This window comes from Triticum dicoccoides, chromosome 1A, assembly GCF_002162155.2.
Source record: "Triticum dicoccoides isolate Atlit2015 ecotype Zavitan chromosome 1A, WEW_v2.0, whole genome shotgun sequence".
NCBI lineage: Eukaryota > Viridiplantae > Streptophyta > Magnoliopsida > Poales > Poaceae > Triticum > Triticum dicoccoides.
The window spans coordinates 493,458,980-493,467,695 of NC_041380.1; positions in this window are offsets into that span (position 1 = coordinate 493,458,980).

Genomic DNA, 8,716 nt, shown 5'->3' on the forward strand with positions numbered 1-8,716 from the left:
AATTTTTTTGAAATTACTACGAAACCCAACATAAACATGACATGATGCACAACCAAGTATGATGCATGTCCGATTCAAAAAGGCATGGCATGGCAAAGTGCGCCAAACAATACTACAAATTAAGTGTAGCTCAATATGCAACGAGTTGCATATCGACAAAGCACCACATTCATTTATTTAGTTCTCTCCAGTTTATGTATCCAACAATATTAAATGTTGTTAAACATGGCAAGAGGTGAAGCATAATAAAACTACTTATCTAGGCAAGTTTAAATGAGGCCGGAATAACAAACAACAATTCCAGAAAATCCTCGTGTGCATATTTTTGATTTGGTACTGTTCTACCTAAGACCATATTTTATTGTTGTTAAACAGGAAAATAAAGTGCAACATGTTAAACTATGCATTTTCTACCCCATTTACATATGAAGTTTATTTAATTCAGAGTTACGGTTAATTAGTTATGAAATAAATCATTTTAACATGTCATTTAAGCAAATTAGTGCAAACAACAATTTAAACATTTTTAACATGGATGAGTGTTGCATATTATGAAAGTACATGATAAACTAAGCATTTTACATATATAAAACATTTTAATATGATGCATGGTTCATGAGTTTTATATGCATGAAGTTTAGGGTCCAATCTGTAAAACTGGCAGTTCCTGGAATAGTAGACAAATTCGCCAGAAGAGAAAAAACCACGTGGGCCAAATCTGAGGTGGATTGGGCCTCGCCAGAGGGGCTCAGCCCATGCGGTGGAGAGGAAGGCCGGCAGGGGCGCGCTGGTGTGGGCCTTGCTGAGGGCGCGGAGCTGGGCCAAGGGCGCTGGATCGGCGGCCCAGCGAGGAGGCAAGCGAGGCTGAGCGGGTGAAGGGCGATGCGGATCTCGTCCACGCTGGCGCTGGGACAAGTTAACCAGGGCGCGGCGCTGGCCGTCTCGTTCGAAGCAGAGGAAGCGAGCGAGCGGCGGAGAGGCGCAGGGGCTTGGGGCTCCGGCAGCTTGGTCTCCGGCGGCAGAGCGGCGACCTGGAGGCAGGGATGAGGCAGGGGCGCAGGGACTTGGCGGCGGCGAACGAGCGCGAGGCAGAGGAGGCAGACATGGCGCCGCGCTCTGTTGAAGCAGGGGAACAAGCGGGCGATGTGGTGCTCCGACGAGGTACTTGGCGGGGCGGCGGGTTCTCGAATATGGCAAGGTAGAGACCCCGAACGTGATGAAGCAGGGGAACAACACCACGACGCGGTGGCGGAAGCTCCTGTAGGCACAGAGACAAGGGAGCTTGGGGACGAGCATGAGGAGCTCGGGACGGGTGCGTCCCTTGGGCGCGCGACGAGGAGGGAGCACAGGGAGGCGAGGCGGCTCCCGCGAAGAAGGTGATGAGGTGAGGTGGGGCTCCAGCATCGTCGGTTCCTAGGGCGGCGCAAATCAGAAGCAGAGGCGAGCTCCCAATCCATGGAGGGTATGGTAGGCGCCGGGCAGAGGAGGAAGAGGCGAGGCCTTGGGCACGGACGCACTGGGCCACGGGCGCAAGGAAGCTTCAGATCGGGAGCTCCTCTCCTGATCGGATTTGGAGGAGGAGGCACCGGCGAGGTGGATCAAGTGCTCGGGGTCGGGGAGAAAGAGCTCGGGCTCCTATTGGTGGGTGGAGGTAAACAAGGAGAAGGGGATCCCGAGGTGGATCGAGACTGGGCGGCGGCGGCGATGGGGACAAACCTCGTACAAATTAGGGTTGGGTTAGATTTGGTTTGGGGGTCATCTGCTATAAATAGCATATGGACTAGAGGGGGTTTGGAGAAAATTTGATCATCGGATCGTGATCGAACAGTCAAGAATAAAAGGTTAGGGGGTCTAATGGAGAAACGAAGATATTTTGGAGACGATTCAAACACGTCGGACATGACTGTCCGAGTCGGGTTGAGGGGAGTTTCGGACGCGCACGCGAGGGGTCGATGCACTAGGCAAAGAGGGATTAGGTGGTTTGACAAGAGGGAATCAAAAACACGGTTGGTCTCGGAATGGTCAAAGAAGGTGAGGGGTTTGATGGGCTCAGAAAAGAGAGAGAAGAGAAGGAGAGGCCCAGTGGCAGTTTCGGGGACCGAAACGTCCGACGAATGAACCGACTATAATGCCGCTATATGTTTAACGGATGGGCTATCAAGCGAGCTCCAAATGCAATGAAACTTGACAGGCGGTCTAACTACACTATAATAAGACCGGACGCCAACTTTCGTCCCATTCCGAGAATATTTTCCGGCCACTTATAAAATAATATTTCAGAGGTGCCGCAGGCGCGTGCAAGTGTGTGTGGGCTCGGAACGGACAACGAAAGGAATAGGGAGACCGAGACGGACACGAGTTCTGAAAACATGCTGATGCAATGCGGACGATGACATGGCAAAATGCATGACATGAGCAAAAAGCAAAACGAAGACAAAAACCCAATCACGAAGGAAGACTCATATCACATAGTCGGAAATGGCAAGAGTTGGAGTTACAAATATGGAATGTTACATCCGGGGTGTTACAACACTCCACCACTATAAGAGGATCTCGTCCCGAGATCTAGGTTGGCACCGGGGAGAAACAGAAAAGGAAGAGGAAAGGTAAACTAAGTTGCTTCTTGTCCAGCGAGTGAAACCCAAAGAACCTTGAGAGGTTACACAATTTTGAGAAAAGAATACAACGGAGATGAACGAAGTTGAAAACACTCCGTTAGAAAAGAGGAACAAGGAACATTGCGAAAACCTTGGGGTTGCAAAGACATGAATGAAGAGCTGCAGCGACAAGGAAGGACAAGTAACCACTCCGGTTCAAATAAAATAAGCAAGGAATGAGAGCGAAAGAATGCAGGCGGCACTCTGATACGTCTCCAACGTATCTATAATTTTTGATTGTTCCATGCTATTATATTATCAATCATGGATGTTTTATATGCATATATATGCTATTTTACATGATTTTTGGGACTAACCTATTAACCTAGAGCCCAGTGCCAGTTTCTGTTTTTTCCCTTGTTTTTGAGTATCGCAGAAAAGGAAAACAAAATGGATTGAGCTGAAATTTCACGGAGATTATTTTTGGACCAGAAGAACCCCACTGAGTATCGGAGATGGGCCAGAAGAGTCTTGAGGCACACACGAGGGTGGGGGCGCGCCCTACCCCCCTGGGCGCGGCCCCCTACCTTGTCGCCGCCTCGGAGACCCCCTGGCTTGTCCCCGACGCCAGCACCTGTTATATATACCCAAATTTCCAGAACATAACCTAGATTGGGAGTTCCGCCGCCGCAAGCCTCCGTAGCCACCGAAAACCAATCTAGACCCGTTTCGGCACCCTGTCGGAGGGGGGAATCCCTCTCCGGTGGCCATCTTCATCATCCCGACGCTCTCCATGACGAGGAGGGAGTAGTTCACCCTCGGGGCTGAGGGTATGTACCAGTAGCTATGTGTTTGATCTCTCTCTCTCTCTCTCGTGTTCTCGATTTGGCACGATCTTGATGTATCGCGAGCTTTGCTATTATAGTTGAATCTTATGATGTTTCTCCCCTCTACTCTCTTGTAATGGATCGACTTTTCCCTTTGAAGTTATCTTATCGGATTGAGTCTTTAAGGATTTGAGAACACTTGATGCATGTCTTTCATGTGCTTATCTGTGGTGACAATGGGATATTCACGTGATCTACTTGATGTATGTTTTGGTGATCAACTTGCGAGTTCCGTGACCTCGTGAACTTATGCATAGGGGTTGGCACACGTTTTCGTCTTGGCTCTCTGGTAGAAACTTTGGGGCACTCTTTAAAGTTCTTTGTGTTGGTTGAATAGATGAATCTGAGATTGTGTGATGCATATCGTATAATCATACCCACGGATACTTGAGGTGACATTGGAGTATCTAGGTGACATTAGGGTTTTGGTCGATTTGTGTCTTAAGGTGTTATTCTAGTATGAACTCTAGGATATATCGAACGGAAATAATAGCTTCGTGTTATTTTACTACAGACTCTTGAATAGATCGATCAGAAAGGATAACTTTGAGGTGGTTTCGTACCCTACAATAATCTCTTCGTTTGTTCTCCGCTATTAGTGACTTTGGAGTGACTCTTTGTTGCATGTTGAGGGATAGTTATATGATCTAATTATGATATTATTGTCGAGAGAACTTGCACTAGTGAAAGTATGAACCCTAGGCCTTGTTTCCTAGCATTGCAATACCATTTGTGCTCACTTTTATCATTAGTTACCTTGCTGTTTTTATATTTTTAGATTACAAAAACCTATATCTACCATCCATATTGCACTTGTATCACCATCTCTTCGCCGAACTAGTGCACCTATACAATTTACCATTGTATTGGGTGTGTTGGGGACACAAGAGACTCTTTGTTATTTGGTTGCAGGGTTGTTTGAGAGAGACCATCTTCATCCTACGCCTCCCACGGATTGATAAACCTTAGATCATCCACTTGAGGGAAATTTGCTACTGTCCTACAAACCTCTGTACTAGGAGGCCCAACAACGTCTACAAGAAGAAGGTTGTGTAGTAGACATCACACTCCGGCAGGAAAGAGAAGTAAAACTTGACTAGATGGTTAGAACTTGAAAAGAGGGCACGACACACCGATTAAATGGATAAGCACGAAAAGAACATGATCCTCACAATTCAAGATGATGAGTGAAAAGAGCAACATCACAATGCCTCCGGAAGAAATAATAGAAGATAGATAATTGGAATAAGAATGGAGAAGAAAATGCCAACTTCTGCCACAAATGAGCTTGGAAAGCACCCTTCCAAGAAGGTTATAACGTGGTTGTTGGAAAACAAACAACGAAACGAATAAGTTTGTATTGGGCTTATGGAAAACATCTCAAAAGTTGGTGTGAAATCCTACCACAAACGGAAACAATTGCTTGCTTTAGATCGACGAGGAGATGAAAAACTTCTTCCGGCGAGAGGATATGAGAAAACTTCGATCATAGATAAGCACCACAATAACAACATTCCTTAGGGAAGGCTGTAGGTGAAATATAACCCAAGATAACTCCAACAAAGAGATTGATTGGTTGAAAAGATCTCTTGAGCGAAGAGAAAATTATGGATTTAAAATATCTCATTCTTGACAATTTGTGAATCATGAAACACGAAGGGAAATGATCAATAATGACATAACACCATCTCAAAAGATAAGATATGAAGAAGTGCACTTCGGATGCAAGATGAAGAATGCTTGAACTCCTCAAAGCAATACATGTGTTGAACACCATGTTTAATTTTGAGTATAGCTTGGCGGATCATAACTTCGAGAGAAATCTTGAAGAACAATTGAAGAATGAAAAGAATCCTTGACGAACCACCATGTAGAGCCTCCATGAAGAACTCTGGTAATAGAAGGATGATAGAAAGAAAGAGAAGTTGAGAACACAACGTGAAGCCTTGCAATGATTCAGATGGAGCTTCGCGATGAGATAATACGGAAAACTTGGAACTCCACAAAAGAAAAGATAAAACCTCAAGAACTGAGAAATGTGACATGATGAACTAGATCACTTGGATGAAACAATAATAAGAATTACATTATCCTTATCCTTCACCAATTTAAATTGATGACAAGAAACATATTTGGCATACTACTTATTCTCGTAGAAAGGATTATGTAATAGCCTGGCTTTTGGCCCTTTTCCTTTTCTTTTTGATTTATTGGTTTTTGTTCTGTTTGGAGTGGTTCTGTGGCCTCGCCACCTGGGAAATCATCCTCCTTCCCCTCCCATGTGGCTCATAGTTCTCAAAACTTTCCCAAGATCATTCCATTTCCATTCTAGCCATACCCTAAAATTCTTTTCTCAGGAATATTCCTTTTTTATTAAAGGAATAACCCTGTCTGCCCTAGGTTGTGAAGCAACCTATATTTCTGTCACTCCAAAAAATCCAAATTAATTCTCATAATTCCTTTGGGTCATATGTTTCTCAAATATGCCCAAACTTTCCTACCCTAGCCCAAGAATAATTCCCCAATAATTATTCTTCATTTCTGCCCATTATGGCTTTCTGTGAAGGAAGCGCCACCTATCCTTTCCTGATTGCTCCCAAACCTTTTGGGCATTCTCTTATGTCCAAATAATTGCCTCATGCCAAAATTCAACTCTATTTGCCTAGCCAATCTTCCTCAGCAGTTTTTCAAACTTTCTGTCAGACAGAAGGCATTTGAAGGAGGTACTAGCTAGGGTTATCCAAATAGGTTGAAATTTTTCAAACTCCTTATTGTGCTCATATAATAACACTCCTCCAAATTTCAGCCCCGTCCAATCATCTATGTGAGCACATGGTAAAATATTTGATTCTGTTAATATTTTCAGGTTGTGAAGCAAGTATAATTTTTATTGCTTCATTAATTCTGAGAAATTACCAAATTGTGATCCTACCCAAATAACATCTCTCCGCCAAATTTGGTACCAATTCATTAAACCAATATTTCTCTAGGATTTTTGCAAGTTTCTGGACAGAGATAATAGCTATGAAGGAAGTACCATTTTGGTGAATCCAATTGGTATGAATTTTTTTTACAGCACCTCTATCTGTCCAAATCATCAAGCCTTGCCAAATTTCAGCCCAAGTGGAATCACCATTTGAGTGCATCATCTTAATCTCATTTCTGGACCATTTTGGTCAGTTGCAAAGCAACTACATTAATCCTTGGTCTGTTTCCCCTCAAACTCTCCAGGATTGTAGTTCTTCCTTAGTTAATCACCTCAGACAAATCCATTTGGCCCAAACAAGTTCCTGTTGATCACCAGTGCATGACCAAGTTTACTGCAGTAAACTTCAAACGATGATTACCATTTAACCATAGCACCCCAGATCAAGCCATGACATTGTAAATGCTCCATCTTAGATGGACATAACGCTAGACACCATTTACTTGCCTCTTGTGAGCTCCATGTGCATTGTCCCGTGGTGACCGCGCAGCTGGCAAGCCTGTGCACGCGCTCTATGCGCAGTGGCCGCGTCCGACGTTTCTGCTTCGTCCGCTCCCATCTCGTCGTCTTAGCGCGCGTGAGCATGTCCTTTGGCTTCACCTTGTCATCGCCGTTGCCCTGGACCCCTCGCCCCCTCCGTCCGCTTCCTCACCGACGCAAGCCGCCGCGCGCCCACGGGCGAATAGTGGCGGTTTGGCTCGGAGCTTGCCGTCTTCTTCCTCCCATCGCTCCCTTGAGCCTCTTCCCCGTGAGCTCTCCCTCATGTTCCCTCTCGTCGCCTAACTCCAAGCTCATGCACGTGCACACGCGTCCGCGGTGATGCTAGTGCGGCAGCTCCTTCCCCTTGGCTATTTAAGCAGCCCGGGCACCCTCGACCTCACCAAACGACTCCTCCACCTCTCAGGACCCCGCCCCACTACTCTCCCGAGCTCAAAGAGCTCTCTGTTTCCCTCCATGGCTACCATGCCCGCATCGACCTCGGCCTAAATTTGCTCAACGCCGAGCTCGTCCACCCTTCACACCACCACCCTCGTCTTCCCCGTGCTGCTGTGAGCCTCCCTAAGCCCCACGCCTTGCCGCCGGAGCAGCCACATTGCCATATTCGCATCAGCCTGAAACCACTCTCCGCCATGGCTAATGCCCCGCCCGGCTCGGTGCTCCCCGGCGGCCACGTCGTGCCTGGATGGATGTGACACTCCTCCCCGACTCCAGCGGTGGTCCGGGCGTCGCAAACGATGGCCGGTGACGCCGAAACGGCCGTCAGCGCCGGCGAGCTTCCTCTGGTCCGCGAGAGGCATCGGGAAGAAGTAGGGAACGAAGCCCCCTCCCTACCAGCCGGCTATGGGCCCCGTGGGTCCCACACGTCAGTGAGCCAGCCACCGGCCTCGCGCTTGCCAGCATGGATAAGCAGAGACGTATTCCACTGGCATACGTCTTCCCTTCCAGAGGCACATTCTTCTTCTACTTTAGCCCGGAATACATTTTCACTTCAGAGAAAGCGTACTTTTAGAGAGGCGCGTACTGTTTTTTCAGCCAAGGGCCTGTTTGTGATGATTTTATTACAGATGATCCCCTGTAACATCCCAAATTTTCATTTTGGAATGTTATACATAGGTCATTCATGCATACCATATTTTATTGCATTTCCGTTTTGCGATCCTCGAAATTCTAAGCAACTCAAGGACCCTCGGAGAGAGTTGGGGACTTCACCGTTTGTCATATTTGAATTTTATCAAATATGGAAACAAGGATCACCTTGGTTTTAATTAATTCTTCTCCCCGAGAATAATTCATATCAAAATATATGAGAGGAGATAATATGACTTCTCCAAAATAAATGAAATATTGGGGGAAAATATTAAAATCAATTTGTATTTTTATTGCTATTTTATCTGAATTAGGAAAATTTTGCGTTTTTCAAAATTGCATTAGAGGCCCAAATAAATGTTCACCTTGTCCGGCGTATTTTTAGAGGACGAGGATAATTTATTTTAGGAATTTTGGAGTACGTTTAGTATTTCTTTTCTTCGTTTTTCTGCGCGTCGGATTATTATAAAAAAACAAACCGACCTTACCGGGCTGTGTCCGCCTGGGACACTGACCCGGCCGGGCCTTTAAAGCCCGAGGCGCCGAGCCGCCCCAGCCCAGCCCCGCGCCTCCCGAACCCTAGCCGCCAGCCGCCGGTGCCTCGATCCGCTCGCTGCCGCCGCCGCCACTTGCCGAAGCCGCTGCCGCACGTCGCCGCC